We start from the raw sequence: 21396 nt of genomic DNA on the forward strand, positions 1-21396 counted from the left end.
GCTCTTTATTTTCTGCTGTTTCTTCATTCTTATTGACTTGTGAAAACATGTCATCATTTGTTGCTGCATCAGAGGTATGAGAGATTCTTTTTCATTAGGTGGGCATTATTTATTATCTTTTTTATGGATGAGTAAGAGTATTAAAATGTAAGATGTATGATGAAAATCTAAGTGGAGAGGTTCTTTGTGGTTAACTTATACTATTGAGTGATGCACGAGTAAGGTGTTAAGAGTAATACTCTTGCATTATGAGAAAACTAGTAGTATATTCATATGTTGTACTAATTGTGAATGCAGTACATTTAAACATTTTAAATTATGTGTAAATGTAACTGTTTCAACATTTTTAACATGGTAAATATTGTGCATTCAATGAAGTGTTGTTATGCCAAAAAGGTTAACCTTTTCCACCTTACCAAAAGGCATAGGTAAAAGATGGTAGTAGTATACTATTTGGTAGCATAATGGACTAACATCTGTAGTCATCTCTTTTGCCAGTGGCTTCAAACTGCAAATATGTTAAAGAATATTGTTCTTAATAGGTTAAATTTTTATTCTTATTTTAATCATTTAAATTTATTTTTCTTAATTTTTGTGGGTACATTAGTGTATATACTTATGCCATATATGGCATATTTTGATACACAAATACAATATATAATAATCACACTGGGATACATGTGGTATCTATCACCTCTAGCACTTATTCCTTTGTATTACAAACAACCCAATTCTACACTTTTACTTATTTTAAAATGTACAATTATGGCCAGGTGTGGTGGCTCACGCCTGTAATCCCAGCACTTTGGGAGGCTGAGATGGATGGATCACCAGGTCAGGAGTTCAAGACCAGCCTGACCAACATAGTGAAACCCTGTCTCTGCTAAAAATACAAACACTTAGCTGGGCGTGGTGGCAGGCACCTGTAATCCCAGCTACTTAGGAGGCTGAGGCAGGAGAATCACTGGAACCTGAAAGGTGGAGGTTGCAGTGAGCCGAGATCACACCAGTGTACTCCAGCCCAGGTGACAGTGTGAGGCTCTGTCTCAAGAAAAAAAAAAAAAAAAAATTATATATATATATATATTATTTATAATTAATTATATATTTAAATTATATTAAATTATATATTAATTAAAAATATATATAATTGTTATTGCCTACTGGGTTATTTTTATGGTTATAATAAAAATTATTTTAAAATGTGCAATTATGGTTGGGTGCAGTGGCTCACGCCTGTAATTCCAGAACTTTTGGGAGGCCCAGGCGAATGAATCACCTCAGCTTAGGAGTTCGAGATGGCCAGGAACCTGGGAGGTGGAGATTGCAGTGATCTGAGATCATGCCACTGCACTCCAGCCCTGGCGACACTACAAGACTTCATTTCAAGAAAAAAAAAAAGAAAAAAAATGAACAGTTAAATTATAATTGACTACCAGGTTATTTTTATGGTTATAATAGAAATCATATGCAAGTATAAATAAAATACATAAATTTCTGAGTCCTGAGTAGATATCTTAAAATTTTATACATATATATATTTGAACATGTGTCCTGTCTGTCTGCAAACACACACAAACTTTAGTTTGGGTTAAATATACATTACTCTAAAAGATAAACTTTAGGTGTAAGGAAATTATAAAGTAAGTGAGTGTGTGTGAGAAGTTTGTACTTATTTTCAGAAGAAGTATTGGGGAAAAAATTATTTTAACAAGGTGACTAGTATAAAACCAAAAGCCTCAAAAATGCTGCAAGCAAATGTATACTCTGCTTTGTATTGAATTTATTACTATAGTTATATTGTGTATGACAGTGTTTCTTAATTTTTATTTTGAAATAGTTAATGCATAGAAATGCTACTGTACTGTTGCTTTTGTATTTTGAAAGTTCAATAATTTTTTAAGTAAAATCTTAGGCTTTTCTTATTTATTTATTTATTTGAGATTGAGTCTCACTCTTGTCACTCAGGCTGGAGTGCAGTGGCATGATCTTGGCTCACTGCAACCTCTACTTCTCAGGTTCAAGCAGTCTTCCTGCCTCAGCCTCACGATTAGCTGGGATTACAGGTATTGTGCCACCAGGCCTGGATAATATTTTACCTTTTTTTTTTTTTTTTTGTATTTTTAGTTGAGACTGGGTTTCACCATGTTGGCCAGACTGGTCTCGATCTCCTGACCTCAGGTGATCCGCCTGCCTCAACCTCCCAAAGTAGTGGGATTATAGGCGTGAGCCACGGTGCCCAGTCCCAGTCAGTCTTACTTAGGCTTTTCTATACTTCAGATTATGTGTAGGGATAAAAGATAATTATACAGGAATAATTAACTTCCTTTGTCCTATCTGAATGCTTTTGATTTTATTTCCTAATTCCTTTTTCTTGGATTTGTACTATGTTTAGCAAGACTGACTTTAGTAAGGATGAATGGGCATCCTTGTCTTATACTAGCTTTTAGAGTAAAATCTTGCAACTTATCCCTGTTTCATATGTTGTTAGCTGTGTATTTTTTGCTAATATGTGGCATTTATTGGCGGAGGTACCAATAATTTGATCTATAACTACTTTTTCAGGGATTATCATAAGGGAATGTCAAATTTTGTCAAACTTCCATTGTGCATCAATTCTTTTGTACTCTGCATCTAATTTGATGTTAGAGATGTGAAATCACAACAATTTTACATATATACAAAAAATAATCAGAGACTATGAACATCTCTATGCATGCAAACTAGAAAATTTGGAGAAAATGAATAAACTCCTGAATACACAAAACTTTCCAAGATTTAACCAGGAAGAAACAGAAGACTTGAACAGGGCAAAAATGTATAAAACATATGATGAAATTAATTAGTAATAAAAAATCTACCAACTGTAAAAGCCCTGGATTATGCAAAATCACAGCCAAATTTTACCACATATACAAAGATGAGCTTGTACTACTACTGAATGTACTCCAAGAAATCAAGGTGGGATTCCATCCTAACTCATTTTATAACATCAACATTATCTTAATTCCAAAATATAGTGAAGGCACAACAAAAAGAGGAAACTACAGGCCAATATTTTTGGTAAACATTGAAACAAAAATCCTCCATGAAATATGAGCAATCTGAGTTCATAAGCAAATCACAATGTTGTTATGAATAAATTAAGACAAGAATATCCAGTCTAACACTCCAATTCAACATAATTCTAGAAGTCCTAGTCAGAGCTATCCAACAAAGTTAAGAAATTAAAAGCATCTAAATAGAAAAAAAGGAAGTTAAATTATCTTCACTGATAATAATTCTCTACCTCCCAGTTCTAAGTGTTGCAGGACGCAGAGGACTAGAGAGACCAGTATGGGTGAATACAGGAGGATATTTATTTTAAGGTAGGCACCAGCTCAGTGGATTCACAGCCAAACTTACAAAGCAAAGACTGAGCTCAAAGACTGAGCAAACTTGGAGAAGTGAAACAAAGGCAGTTAATTATATCATGACAGGTCACATAATTTATAGCATAACTGATGACTTGGCATAACTTGTGGCCTGGCATAGCTAGTGGCCTTGGAGCTGCGTTGAAAGAAAAAACAAAAACTGGCTAATAGAGACATTTGTGTCCTTCACCCTTGCTTTGGTGGGGACTGCCTGGAGCCTATTTCTTTGGTTTTGCTTTCTTGAACAAGGTTATTTTCTAATTGTCCTTGAAGTGAGCTTGCTAGGCAGAGGAAAACTTCTCTTTTTAACCCTTGCCTTGCCACATTCTGGGCTTTGGCTTTTACTTTTCTTGGAGTTAATGAATGCAGTACTTATTATTTTAAATTTCTGCCTCAGTTTCTCCCCTTCAATGCTTTTTATAAACAAAATTTTAATAGAAAGCATCACTATTACATGATTCCTTATGAGAGAGCAGGTTTTCTTCTTTAGGAACAGGCTGATATTTATGCAGAGCCGTTAAGTGAGTGGTAGTTTGCCTAGCTACAATTGTCTCTATAGTGATTGAATGCTCCTAATAAGGAAGGGTAAAAGGCAAGGAAGTATCAAACAACCTCCTAGTATGGCTAGAACTACTCCCTTTAAGGTTTTGAATCCACTGAAGGAGGAAAACCAGCCTCCAAAGAGGGAATCAGGAGTCCACCCTTTCCAGGTCTAGAATGAAATATGGGCTAATTTTTTCATCCTTGCAGTTATTTCTATAATAGCTTTCTCATTGTTATCAATTTTTAAGCAGCAATTAGTTAGATTAAACTTTTCACATATTCCTTCTTCCTGGGCTAGGAGATAGTCTAAAGCCAGTCTGTTTTGATAAATGGCCTTTCTCTTTTTTTGTGGCCTGCTGGGCCAATAAGTCTAATGCATTTGTTGTTTCATTAGTGATAATTTCAAGGACTGCCTGTAACCTTATGATGCAGTTAAGCATGTAAATCGAGGTGAAGTACCCCCATGACCCATTTTGTGCCCAGGTGGCTGGCCCACATTATTGAATTACTCTTTCAGTGGCAAATCTGTGTCCTTCCAATCTCCTTATTTTTTCTTATTTATTTATTTATTTTTTGAGACAGAGTCTCGCTTTGTCACCTAGATTGGAGTGCAGTACTGCGATCTTGGCTCACTGCAAGCTCCACCTCCAAGGTTCACGTCATTCTGCCTCAGCCTCCCTAGTAGCTGGGACCACAGGTGCCCATCATCATGCCTGGTTAACCTTTTTGTATTTTTAGTAGAGACGGGGTTTCACCGTGTTAGCCAGCATGGTCTCAATCTCCTGACCTTGTGATCCACCTGCCTTGGCCTCCCAAAGTGCTGTGATTACAAGCATGAGCCACAGTTCCTGGCCCCCAGTCTCCTATTTTTGTGTCTCTCTTTATATTTCTTTTGTTTCTTCTTTTAATTTCATCATAGACAGGATACCCTAAGGTTTTTCCTTGTTGCAGGGGGAGTAAAAAGAAATATGGCTTAATTGTCTCTAGTATACAAGCCTCTATCTATTTCACTTGTAACTGTTGGTAGGCCCGTTACCCACAGATCCAATCAAGACCAGAGGGTGCTTGCCAGGTATTTGGAGCTTCAAGCTGATAGCAGGTGTGATTTAGAAAACAGAAATAGAACGGATTTGGATGAGGTGATTTGGAGTCATTTCTGCCCCGCCACAAAGTTTTTCTTAGCGTTTCATTATAATATTGCTGTTCTAAGCAGGTTAATTCTCTAACTGGATTTGTAAAAGACTTTCCCCAGCGAGCAACACAGTATCTTCCAACGATAGAAGTTTTTAGGATCCAGACACTTGAACTTACAGGCATCGGTTCGGGGGAATAGTCATTAAAGTAAAATGATCTCTTGGCATTAACTTTTTTGCTTTTCAAGGCCACTGGTCTCCCATGTTAGTTCCTCCGTAAACTAACATAAAGAAACACCTAGGCTGACAGCAATGTTTTAAGCCAGCTGAGCAAACAGGTTCTTGGCTAAAGGTAGAGGCTCTGGCAACTTCTAGTTTACATGCTTATAGAATGATTTAAAGACTTGGAATTGGTGCTGAGCCAGACAGGTCCAGGTTTCTTTTTTGGTAACATATAGGTAGGTTGCTGGGTATGTACTGATGTAGACATGTATGGAGTAACCTGTAGTCCACACAGGCAAGTCTGGCTTTAGAATGGTGAAGTTTACAGGATTACAGGGTTTTATTTTGCAATCTGGTTTTATTGGCATTTTGGTAAGCATAATTGGCCTCTGTTGTGTGCTAGGATGCCATGATATGCAATACCAAGAATCCTTTTTTGGGATCCCAGGAGGACAAGGAGGAGCTACTCTTGGCATGCAGACATATTTGTAGTTATTTCTATAGTATTTATAGGTAGGTTACCACAGACAGGTGAGTCTAGGTATGCTGCCTGATAGGCATCCAAGTACAGCGAAAGAGGCCCTTGGTAAAAAGGAGGGACCTTGGTTTGGTTTAAGAGGAAATTTTCCTTTGACCTTGCACGAATCTGAAACCATTCACCAGGTGAAAATTTAGGGTCATAGAATAAATAAGGTTTGTTATTTTCTGGGCCACAAATTGAGTAGGTGGTCTGATTAAAAGTACAAGTTCCTAAGCGAGTCCCTGTACACTTATAATAAGTATAGTACAATAGAGTTTTAGTTATACCATTCCCTGACCAGGTAGTACGTGTACAGTGGGGACACCCTTCTATAGGTGCTTCTTCTAGCATGATTAAGGGGGATAACAACAGCAAAACAATATACAGCATATTTATATTCAGCAAGGACAGAAGAGGTCCTTATTTGTGGGAGGAGATTGAGCACAGCGACAGAACAATAGGAAAACAGTATTACAAGGAAAACTGCTACTTTTAAGATTTTTAACCACATTTACTTGTTTGAGAAGTTCTTAAGCTTCAGCCATGAGGAGACTAGTTAGATTCCTCTGTGTGACTAGAGTAGGGTTTGTTGTCTTATGCTTCTGCCATGCATAGATTGGTCAGCTTCCAAAATGACCAGTGCGGGGTGGTTGTTTTTAGCAGCAGCTTGGTCTCATCTCAGGATCAGCCAGGTTGGATGATCTGGGTCCTGCTGGCTGGTCCACTTGTCTTGAGCTGCTAGTTTTAGCTGACTGTGGTGGATCCAAGGCACAACACCTGGAACTTTAACAGCAGTGGGAATGGACTAGATTACAGTATAGGGTCCATCCTATATGGGTCCTAGAGAAGTTGGATTCAACTTTTTAAACCAAACAGTCTCCAGGTTTAAAGGGTTGTACTGGGCCTGTCAGACTTAACAGGTTTTATGTACCAAGTAATGGACAGTTTGCATAGCTATCCATAGAGCCTGCATTTGCTTTTTAAAGTTAATTCCCCTAGTTCCTGGAGATCACCTTTTATTTCGCTTGTGATTGGGGGAGGCTGACAGAACAAAATTGCATAGGGTGAATACCCAGTTTGTTTGTTGGGGGTGCACCTGACTCAGAGGAGGACCATAGGCAAGACTTGATTCCATCTTAGATGAAATCATCTTAGATGAGTTTCCTGCTATTTTTTTAGTAGCTGCTTGAGTGTCCGGTTCATACATTTCACTTATTCTAAAATTCATGGCCGATAGGCTGTGTGTAACTTCCATTTTATTTTTAACAGTCTTGTTAAATCTTGCACTATTTCAGCCACAGATGACAACTCACTGTTTGATCCTAAAGTTAAAGGCAGTCCAATCCTGGCGATAATGTCTTTTAACAGTACTTTAGTTACTTTTCGTGCTTTTTCTGTGCTGATGGGGAAAGCCTTAACCCATCCTCAGAAGGTGCAAACAAGCACTAGCAGGGAGTGGTAGCCCCCAGCACGGGCAGTTCTGTAAAGTCTATAAACAAGTTTTTACAAGGCATGGCTTCTACTTCCTGAATTCCTGGAGGCCAAGTGGGCCCCTATTGTGGGTTGTTTTGAGCACAGGCTAAGCACTGTTTACAAACAGCTCCAGTGATGGCAGAGAGCCATGGCACATAGAAATGGCATTTCAGTAACGTTTCTAGTGCTATTTTTTTCCATATGAGTTCCTTGATGAATTTGCTTTACAAACATATGAGCTAACATATTTGGAATGGCTAATCTCCCATCGAAGAATTTCCACCACCCTCCTTTAATAGATTTTTTAGCCTCCTGGGCAAACCAGGGTCTTTCATCTTGGAGAGGAGGTTCTGGGAGGAGAGCCATAGCTAAGGCTTCCTCTGCTTTAAAAAAAATAAAAATAAAAATAATGCAGCGTAATTATTGCTACCCATTTTACCTCTCTATCTGCCTTTTTGTTTCCTTTGGCTTCTGGTGTTCCTGCCATTTGGTGCCCTCTGCAGTGTATTACAGCTACTTTTTCTGGAGCCCATACATCCTTTAAGAGCTGTAGAATCTTCATACTTTTTTTTTTTTCTCCAGCTGTTGAAAGGGTTGTTTGTTTGTTTGCTTTTTTTTTTTTTTTTTTTTTTTTTTTTTATAGCTCCATGAATATGCAGTGTGGTAAAAGCAAATTTAGAGCCAGTGTAAATATTCTTTTGCCAACAACAGTGCTCTTGTTAGGGCGATTAATTTTGCTTTTTGAGCCAATATTTTGACATTTGGGTTTCTGAGGGGTTGGTGTAAAAATTTTTCCGACTGGAGGATACCTTATCCTTGGTTTTGACACAGTTATGGAGGGCAGCTCCCGGTTTGACGGGGAGTAGAATAGCCAGATTTAGGTGTTTACTTTTTTTTTTTTTTTTTTGAGATGGAATCACACTCTGTGGTCTCAGCTCACTGCAACCTCCACTTCCTGGGTTCAAGCAATTCTCCTGCCTCAGCCCCCCAAGTAGCTGGGGCTACAGGCGCATGTCACCACACCAAACTAATTTTTGCATTTTTAGTAGAGACGGGGTTTCACTATGTTGACCAGGCTGGTCTCGAACTCCTGACCTCGTGACATTCCTGCCTCGGCCCCCCAAAGTCCTGGAATTCCAGGCATGAGCCACCACACCCAGTCTGTATGTTTACTGTTTTTAAAATAATGTAAGGGTTTTTACGTAGAAGCCCTTAGTAGTGAGTCATTCTTGGGTTTGATAACCAATGATGCCCTATTTGATCCATTAAAGTTATAACTGAGTGTGGCATTTGGACAGTTAGCTGCTGTCCTGGAGTTAATTTACTAGCCTTTTTAAAGCAAGGAGGCCATCCTAGCACCACGGAGTCCAGTTGTTTGGGTAAATATGCCACTGGGTGATGCCATGATCCTACAACTTAGAGTCAGAACCCCTGTAGCAATTTCCTTTTGTTCATGAATATATAGAAAGAAAGGCTTATTTGTATCTGGTAGTCCTAAGGCTGGGGCCTGAGTTAAAGCCTCTTTGATTTGTTTGAATGCTAATTCCTGATTAGTTTCTCAAAGGAGGGGTTTCACCCCCCACCCCTTTGTGACTGTATATAAGGCTTAATCATCAGTGAAAAATTTGGAATCCAACTAAATTTTTTTTTATTTGACATCCCGGTGGTCGGGTTTGGAAGTTCACAAATGGATTCCCTTTGCTTATACCTAAGCTGGCATTCCTCATGGCTTACTATGAAAACTAGATATTTAACCTCTTCATGGCAAATTTAGGCTTTCTTTTAAAATACTTCGAAACCTGCTTTCAATAGGAGATGGAGGAGGTCTCGGGTTTTCTGATAACAGTCCTCTCGGGTTGGGGCTGCCAAAAGAAGGTCGTCCATGTGATGTAACAAGGTGCACTTATCATTTGGCAGGGTATAGGCTTTAAGGTCTGAGACCGGTGCTTCCCCAAAGATTGTGGGAGAGTTTTTAAACCCTTGCAGGAGCCTAGTCCAGGTGAGCTGTGTAACTTCTTTGTCCCATTGAAATGCAAAGATAGGCTGACTAACTGGTGCCAAGCAGATAAAAATGAAAGCATCCTTTAAGACTGTAAACCAGGCAGTAATTGCTGGAATGAATTCCATTAAAGTATACAGGTTGGGTACCACTGGATGGATAGGTGCCATGGCTCAGTTCATGGCACACAAGTTCTGCACTGGTCTATACTTATTAGACCCTGGTCCTGGCTGTGGTTTTCATACTGGCAAAAGTGGAGTATTCCACGGCAACTGGCACTGGACTAAAATCCTGTTTACAGAGCTGCTCTAAGTGTTTATAAGTGCCCTGTACAGCCTTTTGGGGAACTCGGTACTGATGAACCTGAAGAGGAATTGCTCCTGGTTTTAATTTTGCTATTAGTGCTGCATGATTTACAGCTAACACAGGTGGGTTGTCCTCAGCCCACACTCCAGGCATTTCTTTAACTGAAATAATAATTTTTCTTTCTTTCGCATACGAGGTTGCATTGGTGCCTGCAGTTTCTTTTTATAAAGTTTTCACTCCTCAGCCTGTGGGATGGTAAGGGTTAACACCATGGCCTTTGGGTGAGTCAGATTTAAAGTCATATCTCCCTGTGGGCCAAAAGTAATTTGTGCTTGCAGTTTTTGGAGTAGGTCTTTTTCTAACAAGGGAACTGAACAATTTGGGAGGTATAGAAACTCATGCTGACTTCTTGTCCTTCTGTAACACACCTCTTTGACCAACAGAACTGCCTCCTCTTTGAGACACCAGTAGCCTCTACAATCGTTGTATGATTCTTGGATAGTGGCCCTATGGGTCAAGTTATTACAGAGTATTCAGCCCCAGTATCTACCATAAAATCCATTAATTGGCCTCCAACTTCTAATTTAACCATAGGCTCCTGGAGGCCCAATGAGAAGGAGCCCAGTTTGTCCTAGTTCTCATATCTTTTAGCCACTGCCAGCCCGATTAGATTAGTATTGCATTGCTTTAGGGTTTGGCAGCCCCTGGCTGATGGCCTCTTTGTCACACGGCCTTAGCCATTTCCCTCATTGCCTTCTGGACATTCATCTTTAAGTGTCCTTTCTTTTTGCATCACGCACATTAATCCTTCTCTAAGCTTGGTTGGCTCTAGAATCCCTGTCTAACTTGACCTCATCCAGGTCCATGTCCACGTCCTCTCATATTACTAGTTTCTCTCTTTATGAGGGCTGCTGCTTACAGATAGGGGTTCTTTGTTTGTTTGTTTTTCAGATGGAGTTTCACTCGTTGCCGAGGCTGGAGTGCAATGGCACGATCTTGGCTCACCGCAACCTCTGCCTTCCAGGTTCAAGTGATTCTCTTGCCTCAGTCTTTCAAGTAGCTGGGATTACAGGCATGTGCCACCATGCCTAATTTTTTTTTTTTTTTTTTTTTTTTTTTTAGTAGAGATGGGGTTTCTCCATGTTAATCAGGCTGGTCTTGAACTTCCAACCTCAGGTGATCCGCCCGCCTTGGCCTCACAAAGTGCTGGGATTACAGTTGTGAGCCACCATGCCCAGCCTTCATTGGCTTTTTCTTAAAGCCTCTGTTCTGCTTCCTTCTTTGCCACCTGGTCATGGTTAACATACACTTTGGTGGCTACTTTTATAAGCTGGGTGGCATTCATGTGTGCAAAACCTTCTGGTTTCTGAAGCTTTTGCTTTATATTACTGTTGGCCTGTCCCACAAATTATGTATTTACCATATGTTGATTTTCAGCAGCTTCAGGGTTAAATGGGGTGAAAATCCAGTATGCCTCACAGAGTCCTTCAAAAAACTGGCTAGAGAACAGACACATGAAAAAATGCTCATCATCACTGATCATCAGAGAAATGCAAATCAAAAACCACAATGAAATGCCATCTCACACCAGTTAGAATGGCGATCATTAAAAAGTCAGGAAACAACTGGTGCTGGAGAGGATGTGGAGAAACAGGAACACTTTTACACTGTTGGTGGGACTGTAAATTAGCTCAACCATTGTGGAAGACAATGTGGCGATTCCTTAAGGATCTAGAACTAGGAATACCATTTGACCCAGCCATCCCATTACTGGGTATATACCCAAAGGATTATAAATCATGCTGCTATAAAGATACATGCACACATATGTTTATTGTGGCACTATTCATAATAGCAAAGACTTGGAACCAACCCAAATGTCCATCAATGATAGACTGAATTAAGAAAATGTGGCACATATACACCATGGAATACTATGCAGCCATTAAAAAAGGATGAGTTCATGTCCTTTGTAGGGACATGGATGAAGCTGGAAACCATCAATGTTCTCAGCAAACTATCACAAGGACAGAAAACCAAACACTGCATGTTCTCACTCATAGGTGGGAATTGAACAATGAGAACACTTGGACACAGGAAGGGGCACGTCACACACTGGGACCTGTCATGGGGTAGGGGCAGGGGGGAGGGATAGCATTAAGAGATATACCTAATGTAAATGATGCGTTAATGGGTGCAGCACACCAACATGGCACATGTATACATATGTAACCTGCACATTGTGCACATGTATCCTAGAACTTAAAGTATATATATATATTAAAAAAAAAAAAACTGGCTAGGGAGCTTACTTCCCTGAAGCACCTCTGAGATCTTTCTTATATTGATAACGTTTTTTCCACCGTCCCTTAGCCCTTGCAGAAGTGCCTTTTGGTACCTCTGCAAATGCTGAAGCTGAGTCGCATCTTCTGGGTCCCAGTTGGGATTTTGATCTGGGAACTGGCCTTGAGCATTTTTTTCTTCTTTTCTTGAGACGCAGTCTCGCTCTGTTACCCAGGCTAGAGTGCAGTGGCACCATCTCAGCTCACTGCAAGCACCACCTCCCAGGTTCATGCCATTCTCCTGCCTCAGCCTCCCAACTAGCTGGGACTACAGGCGCCTGCCACCACCCCTGGCTAATTTTTTTTGTATTTTTAGTGGAGACGGGGTTTCACCGTGTTAGCCAGAATGGTCTCGATCTCCTGACCTCGTGATCCGCCTGTCTCGGCCTCCCATAGTGCTGGGATGACAGGCATGAGCCACCGCACCCGGCCCGCCTGAGCATTTACTGTGTCTGCTGGTGCATGGGCTTCTAGCCAGCAGAGAGCTGCCTAGGTTACTCTCCTGTGCTCCTTAGTGTTACACAGCATGAGAAGCTCCTGCCTGCAGTCTGTTAGGTTGGATTCTGTGTCAGAAAGATGACTGCATCAGATCTATAAGAGCTTGGGGCTTCTCCATATAGGAGGGAGTACAGTGTTTCCAGTTTAAGAGATCAGTGGTTGAAAAGGGCTGACAGATGAAAGTACATTGCCACCCTTGGATTTGGCCTTGGTTATCTTAATAAATGGGTCCTTGTGTCTCCCTGAGAGGCATTTGCATACATCAAGCACAGCCAGATCTGAGACAGCCTGTTTGACTACCTTGACTTCTTTCCCTGGCCTCTCAAGGCTCCATCTTTCCCTTCAGGGTGAGAGTTGGGGTGTGCTAGCTCATGAATCTGGCTCCCAGGGGGCTGCTGACTTCAGTAAAGGGAGGGTAGGCTGTGACATATGGAGTAGGAATCTTTATTCCCTCTGGCAGCTCCTGCAAAACTGGCTTTTCTTGCTCCCTCTGGGACTTCTTTAACTCTCTAGCTGCTGGCGAAGCTGCTCTTACTTTCATTTTTGGCTTGGCTCGGGCCACAAATGTTTTGCAATAAGCTGCTAAACAGGGCTGGATTAAAGCTGGTCTTGTTTGTGCTGTATTTAACCATGAGTCAATATAAGGAAACTGATCTGGATACCGAGGCTGTCCTGTATCCCACTACTACCTTAAGTACATGACCAATTATTTTCCTATCTATAGTTCCTTCGGTCAGCCATCCAACACTAAAAGAAGGTAGCTCTAATTCACAGAGAGTTCTTAACCTCTGGGGGTGGGGGGGTTTACAGCTCCATAATTCTCTGTAAAACCTTCTTTAAAGTTCTGTAACATGTGCTCCAATGGAGTGGACTTTGATGACTTTACTCCCATTTCCTCCCTTTACTATGCAGCACACCCACTCTTCCTTTTGCCTCAGACTGACCAGACCATCCCCAACTATGGGTGTTTTCAGATGCTGCTTGGCTTTGGAGAGGTCCTTATTCCCACCCCAACACTGAGCTGTGGGGCAAGTCCTATTGGCCGTATACAGTTCACCAGGGCAGCCCCACACTTTGCTTGGAGCACACAGTCTATGCTAAGAGATCTGTGACTCCCCACGTCACTCATTGCATTGGTTTCTCCTGGAACCATCTCTTTCACACACTTTTATATACATCCCTGTTCCCAGGTCCTGTGTTCCTAATTGGGGTGGTGAGCCACTCTCACCACCCCAGTTTCCTTTACCTAACCAACTAAGCAAGCCACTCTTGCATCCTGTGTTGGTTGAGGTGTGAGATTCATCTGAATTGGCAAGCCCCTCTCGCTGCCCCAAGCCTCTCTGGGTCAGACTACTAGTTACACTCCAGGAGATGATCAGGCTCCCCTTCTGTCCTTATCGGACGGGTCCTGCCTTGGACCCCAATAACTTACTGTGTTTCCTGAAGTGCGTTGTTTCTGAAATCATCCTGTAGCCCTTCTCAGGCTCCATTGCACTGCTGGTTAGGGATGCCAGGTCATGGTAGAGCTGATTTCCCCTCCGGGCTGAAGTTCTCCCAGCGGCACCTGGGTCCCAGATTTCCCTTGAATCAGGGCTCTAGCCCCACAGGCAAAGGGGACAGTAAATCTGCCATCTCTGCTCCTGGCTGGCTCACCAAGAAACGTGGGACACAGAGGATTAGAAAGACCAGTATGAGTGAATAAAGGAGGATATTTATTTTAAGGTACACACTGGCTCAGTGGATTCACATCCAAAAAGCTGAGCCTTGAACAAAGACTGAACAAGATTTTAATAAGTAAACTTACAGAAGCAAAACAAAGGCAGTTAATTACATAATGACCGGTTTATGTAATGTATAGCATAACTGAATTATCGGCATAACTTGTGGCCTTTAATAGCTGGTGGCCTTGTAGTTGTGTTGAAAGAAAAAACAAGAACTGGCGAAATACAGATGTTTGTTTTTCTTTGTTTCCTTCACCCTTGCTTCAGAGGGGAGTGTCTGGAGCCTATTTCTTTGGTTTCAACTTCTCAAACAGCATTATCTTATAACTGTCCTTGAAGTGAGCTTGGTAGGCAAAGAAAAACTTGTTCTTCTTTTCTTTTCAACCCTTGTCTTGCCACATTCTGGGCTTTGGCTTTTACTTTTCTTGAAATAAATGCAGTAATTACTACCTCATTAAGAGAGACGCTTCTGATCAAATTGATCAGCATGTCAAACTCTCTGCTTAATCAGCAGTAACTTTATTTTCACTCTTCAAAGGCATTTTAACTGCCTGAAATGCAAAGGGGCAGTTCATGTGACTGTGCTGAGCTGGACCTCTCCAGTGTCAGTCTATTCACATTCACACAGGTGATATTCTGGTGTAAGGGGATACGTGGAACAGATGTAATAGGATAAAAGGTGAATCACTGCCTTACAGGAAAAAGGAGTTAATCTTATTCATTTTGTGTATGAGTATGTGGAGAATAAAGTCACAGAGAACGCTTTACATTAGTAGTACAGTGCAGATGCTATGCAATCTTGTTTCTCAAACATGTCTTGAATAGTTTCCTTAAGTACTATGTGTTTGGACAAACGGAGGCAAGATGGCGCAGTTCCGGGTTCTTCACCATCAGCTTTCCTGCGCCCAGGAAAGACACAGGTCGACTGCGCAGGCGCAACCCGACCTCCGACGGAGAAAAACCGGAACCCGCCTAGCCACGCCTACCACCCGGCCCCCGACCCGCCTATGTCCCACCCACTGCCCTCCCACTCCCAGGCCCAGGACATAAAAGCCGCTCCCGGCGGGCACGCTGCGCGCACTTCCTCAGCCCTCGCTCCTGCCGGGACTGTAGGAACTCCTCCCGAGAGCTCCACCGAGTGACTCCCCCGGCCTCCCCTGCCGGAGACCGACGGACCTCACCCTTTCCCCACACCTTCTTTCCTGAAGCTGGGGGACCAAAAATAAATGTGCAGTTTTGCTCCTAGCCTTGCCTACTCGCTGGTCATTTAATACTCGCCGTGGTTTCCTAGAAAGCAAATCAGCTTCCTAGAAAGCAAATCAGCTTCCTAGAAAGCAAATCAGATGGTGCCAAAACCCGGGAGGAGACCCCTCCTCTCCTCAGGCCTCTGAGGATTGAGGAACCTCCTCCTGCTTCCATGCCACGGATGGACCAGGACCTGGTCCATCTGGTGTTTGGATGAACGGAGGCAAGATGGTGCACTTCCGGGTTCTTCATCCCCCCCCCAACTTTTCCCGCACACGCAAAAATGCAGCCGACAACCTGGGAAGGTGCAGACCGACTAGGCATGTGCCAGGTGACGTCAATCCGAAGAGACCAAGATTTACCTGGTCGCACCTGCGGAACGCCCCCCGACACGCCCATGCCCCACCTATTGTCCTCCCACTCCTAGAAAAGCCACTCCGGACGAATGCCACGCACGGACTTCCCAGCTTCCCCACTGCGGTCGGGACTGTTGGAACTCCGTCTGAGAGCTGCACGGGTGACTCTGTTGGCCTCATTTGCCGGAGGCCAACAGACCTCTCCCTACCCACCTTCTTCCCCTGAAGCTAGGTGACCAAAATAAACTTGCAGTTTTGCTCCTACCCTTGCCTAGTCACTGGTTCTTTTGTGCCCACTCTGGTGGTCTTAGAAAAACAAATCAGTTGGTGCCGAACCCGGGAGGAGACCCCTCCTCAGGGTCCCCAGGGTCTGGGGAGCCTCCTCCTCCTCCTCGTTCCACGCCGCAGACGGACCAGGACCTGAGACCCGCTTCCCTCACTCTCACGGCCTCTCTGGGGTAAGTGCCCTTGTCTCCTCTTTACCTCCCTCAGCCAAAAATCCTGCGCAGGTCCGAGGCCCACTTTTGAGCCACCACGTGGCTCGGGAGACCCGTTCAGGATGGAGACATCCGCCTGAAGGTAATCTCCACCTTGGCTCCAAGAACCTCCAGTCTGTCTCTGCTGGTTCCAAAGGACGCTTTGAAGCCAGGCAGAGATCCACTTCCACTTCCATTGTGTCCATTGTGCAAGTAAAGAGGAAACAAATGGGAAACCCCCAATCCAAATTTCCAAAGAGCACCCCTTTAGGGTGCCTCCTAGCCAATCTAAAAACTCTACAACTCGAACAAGATCTCAAAAGAAAGCAGTTAATTTTCCTCTCCACTGTGGCGTGGCCCCAATCAGTGGCCACCAGAGGGCACCCTAGCAGCAATTTCTGCCAGCGGCTAGGCAAGCGGTCCGAAATTAATTACATACAAGGCTTTTGGGCCTTACGCTCTCGTCCGGACCTGCCCTATACTCCTCCTTCTCTCCCCGCTCTCTCCAACCCCTCCCTTCCTGCCCAGACTCCTCTTCCTTCCTCCTCATCAACTGGTGGCCCGCTCACTCCCGTGCCCCCTTCCACGTCCTCAACCGGCTGCCTTGGGTCCCCTATCTCTGCCCACACCCGCTCTAAGTGCCCTCCTGACACCCCCACTCCTGCCCCACACCCTCCTACAGTGTTAGCGCCTTTGCGAAAGGTAGCTGGGGCAGAGGGGGTAGTCAGAGTACATGTCCCTTTTTCACTGGCTGACCTTTCCAACATTGAGAAGTGTTTAGGGGATTTCTCAGCTAATCCCACTGTATACATAAAGGAATTCAGATACCTTTGTCAGGCCTATGATTTAACTTGGCATGACCTCCAGGTTATCCTAACCTCTACCCTAAACCCTGAGGAGCAAGAGTATATCCTAGCGGCCGCCAGGCAGCACGCCAACCAATAACATTTAACTGACGCCACCATTCCACTAGGGGAGCAAGCAGTCCCCTCGGCAGACCCAAACTGGAACTACCAAGTAGGCCAGCCTGGGTGCCGTAGGAGAAACATCATGGTCCAGTGCCTGTTGGCTGGTATGCAAATAGCTTCAAACAAAGCTGTAAATTTTAACAAATTGAAAGAAATTTCTCAAAATCTGGAAGAAAATCCAGCCGCATTCCTAAATAGGCTAACTGAGACTCTAACCCAATATACCCAGCTAGATCCGGCCTCCCCCACAGGGGCCACTATTTTGGCATCTCATTTCATTTCCCAATCAGCTCCCGATATTCGCAAAAAACTCCAAAAGGTGGAAAATGGTCCCAAGACACCAATACAAGACCTAGTTAAACTAGCCTTTAAGGTCTATAATTCCAGAGAGGAAACGGCTGAGGCACAGCGGCAGGCTCGCCTCAAACAGAAGGTACAGCTCCTAGCGGCGCCTTTACAGCCCAGTCGTAACCCCAAACCAGAGAGCACACACCCCGCAGACTCCAAGACTACAAAAGGAGCCTGCTATAAATGCGGCGAGGCAGGACACTATGCCAACAGGTGTCCACAAGGTCCCCAAGCCCCCACGCAGCCTTGTTATAAGTGCAAGGCGTCAGGACACTGGGCCAGTGAATGTCCTAACCCTCGTCCACCAGCAACCCCCTGCCCTGCTTGCCAACAGGAAGGACACTGGAAGTCTGATTGCCCCACTCTGAGAACAGGTGTCACGTCTCGACGTGACCCCCTTTCCCAGGATCCTGGGAACTCCTTCCAGCTCTTACATCTGGACGATGACAACTGAAGGTGCCGAGACTCGGGGACCCCCATCACCCTCGCCGAGCCGCGGGTAACTCTCCTGGTAGCAGGTAAGACAATTAATTTTTTGATCGACAGTGGGGCTACCTATTCTGTTTTGCCATCCTTCTCTGGACCTAGCCTTCCATCCAATACCTCCATAGTAGGAGTAAACGGAAGGCCATCCACTCCACGAAAAACTCCTCTCCTTAATTGCTGCCTGGCCAACAACTACTTTGCACACTCGTTCCTCATTATACCCTCATACCCTACCCCCTTATTAGGCCGAGACATCTGGAGCACCTTAAAAGCCTCCATATCCATTCCCACCAACTCATCTACTCCCCTGCAATCCCCTCACGACCTGTTGTTCATGCTTTGTGCATGCGCACACGTTCCCCCCAGCCACCTACACTTGCATGACCGGCCCCTTCAGAATGCACAACTAACCCTATTTGTGGATGGCAGCTTCTTTATCAACCCTCAAGGAAACAGACAGGCAGGATATGCAGTAGTTACCTCCTCCACAGTTTTAGAGGCAAAACCCCTACCACAAGGGACCACATCACAGCAGGCAGAACTCACTGCACTAACCAAGGCACTCCTCCTATCAAAAGGAAAAACAGTAAACATATACACAGATTCTAAATATGCTTTCCTAATTGCACACACCCATTCAGTCATCTGGAAAGAGAGGGTTTTTAACCACCTGCAGTACCCCTATAATCAACAAAAACCAAATACTCAAACTACTGGATGCACAGTCAGCACCTTCCAAGGTAGCCATTATACATTGTAAAGGCCAACAAACTCTACCTAACCCGGTAGCAGCTGGCAATAGTTTTGCAGACACCACTGCCAAATCGGCAGCTGGATTCTCCACCCCCACACTTCCCTCTATTTGTTTTCTCTCTCCTCAATATACCCCTATTTACACCCAAGAGGAAAAGGCCAAACTATTACAAAATCCAACAGCCAAACTAACTACAGATGACTGGATATATATTGATAACAAATTAGTTATTCCTGAAACACAACTCCATACCATTCTAACAGACATACGTAATTCTTTACATATAGGACCCAAAGCTTTATGCAATTTTCTAAATCCCCTCCTCCACTGTCCAACACTACAAAAACACTTACTTATAATCAACCAGCAGTGCTCTATCTGCCTAAAGACAAATCCTCAAGGTGCATTGCGTAATCCCCATCCCAGCCACCAACTCAGAGGACACCAACCAGGTGAAGACTGGAAATTGATTTCACACATATGCCAAAACATAAAAAATTCAAATACCTCTTAACCCTTCTGGACACCTTTTCAGGGTGGATAGAGGCCTATCCCACCACAGGAGAAACCGCTAACATTGTTGCTTCAATACTCACTGAACATATTATCCCTAGGTTTGGCTTCCCGGTCACCCTTCAGTCTGACAACGGTCCAGCATTCATGTCAAAGGTAGTCCAACAGATGGCAGCCCTCCTACACATCACCTGGAAACTCCACATCCCTTATAGACCTCAGTCTTCTGGTAAGGTAGAAAAGGCTAACGGACTCATCAAACAACAGCTCACCAAACTCTCCCTCGAGACTCAACAATCGTGGGTAAATCTCCTCCCTTTAGCCCTAACCCGGCTGCAAGCAGCCCCACGGAGTCCGACAGGCCTCAGTCCATTTGAATTAGTTTACGGCCGGCCCCTCACCCTCCAGCAGTTACCCACCCTTTCTTCCCCGCTGGCAACTTATCTTCCATACATCACCCTCTTGAGACAACTCCTGAGACAACATGCAGAACTAGCTCACCCCCCTCCAACAGACACCTATAGCCCACATCTCTCTCTCAGCCCAGGAGACCAAGTATACTTAAAAGATATCCAAGCCAAAGATCTTCAACCCAGGTGGAAAGGTCCCTATACTGTCCTCCTATCCACATACACAGCAGCCAAACTTCTAGGACACACGCACTGGGTCCATATATCACAATTTAAAAAGGCCCCCACAGAAGACAATCAGTGGACATCTACTAGATTAACCCCTACCCGTCTCAAATTCACCAAACTCTCCCAACCACCACATGTTCCCTGACCTCTTACGCTCATCCCAATTTCTTGCCATACTCTAGATAGACATAACAGAATTCCAATATATTACCCTAGATCCCCACTTGCCTCCAGATAGTAGCCCATCACAGTGGTTTTCCCGCATACCTTTATAGAACATCTTCAGTGGCAGGGTGGACTTGGTGATTACACTGAAGATGAAGTCCTATTTCATGTTTATAGTACTATCTTTTTCTTGCATTTCAATCTCTATTACTAACCCAACTTTCATATGGAGATTCTCTATAGTTGAGACCTGGTCAGGCAAAAATAAACAGCACTCACAGCTACAAGGCACTCCTGACTGCCCCCCTTCAGGCTGCCAACCCCAACTTACTATAAATTTCACCCTATCGTGTTGCAGTGCAGCCGGAGCTAAGGCTCTCTGCTTCCTGCACGATCAGACACATTACAATTGTAAGACTTACTGGAAACAAAAGAACCGAGGATGCCCTTATATTTATTGTAAGATCCATTATGCAACCTCGAGACAGAAGAAACCCACTGCTCTCTTCACCATTGCGAATCTACGAACCCCCCTTCAATACCAATTAAATATCAAAGACCCATGGGACCCCCGATGGGCAGACGGAGTCAAAGGTGGACTCTACACAGGCTACACAATTCTTAGTTCATTTCCCATGGCTACTCTCCTGATAAAAAGAACACTTGTCCAGCAAAAATCCCTTCCTCAAAACATACGAGTCCTACAGAATTTAACCTTAGCCATACAATCACAAGAACAGGCCTTACAAGATCAATTACCCTCTTCCAATAAAGACCCCTTCTCATGGTTAAAACTAGTCCATGAAGGGTTAAACCTAACACAGGCAGCCAACATAACAAATCTCTCCCACTGTTTCCTCTGTGCGGCCCTTGAAAGAGCCCCCTTAGTGGCAGTCCCTTTACCTACTGCTTTCAAGGCTACAACTAACTCTACAAGTGCCTCCAAAAAACCATTCTTACTCCAAGTCCCACTATACCAAAACCCAGAAAGTCCAATCCTTCCTTTCTGCTACTCTACCCCAAACACCTCCTGGTGTAACTATACCCAGCCACCCACTAAGACCCAGACGGCTCCCATCAGAGCTTATTTCTGGTGCAACAAAACCCTCTTCAAGGTCCTTAATCACACATCCATCGGTCAATCCCTCTGTGTCCCAGTGTCCCTAGTACCTAGTTTAAACTTATATAGCAAAGCAGAAGTAGCTGAACTCGTTATACAATTTAACCCTCTTCCTAATGATCTCCAAAAGTGGGCTATCTTCCTTCCCCTAGTCATC

Source organism: Rhinopithecus roxellana, chromosome 12 (assembly GCF_007565055.1).
Source record: "Rhinopithecus roxellana isolate Shanxi Qingling chromosome 12, ASM756505v1, whole genome shotgun sequence".
NCBI lineage: Eukaryota > Metazoa > Chordata > Mammalia > Primates > Cercopithecidae > Rhinopithecus > Rhinopithecus roxellana.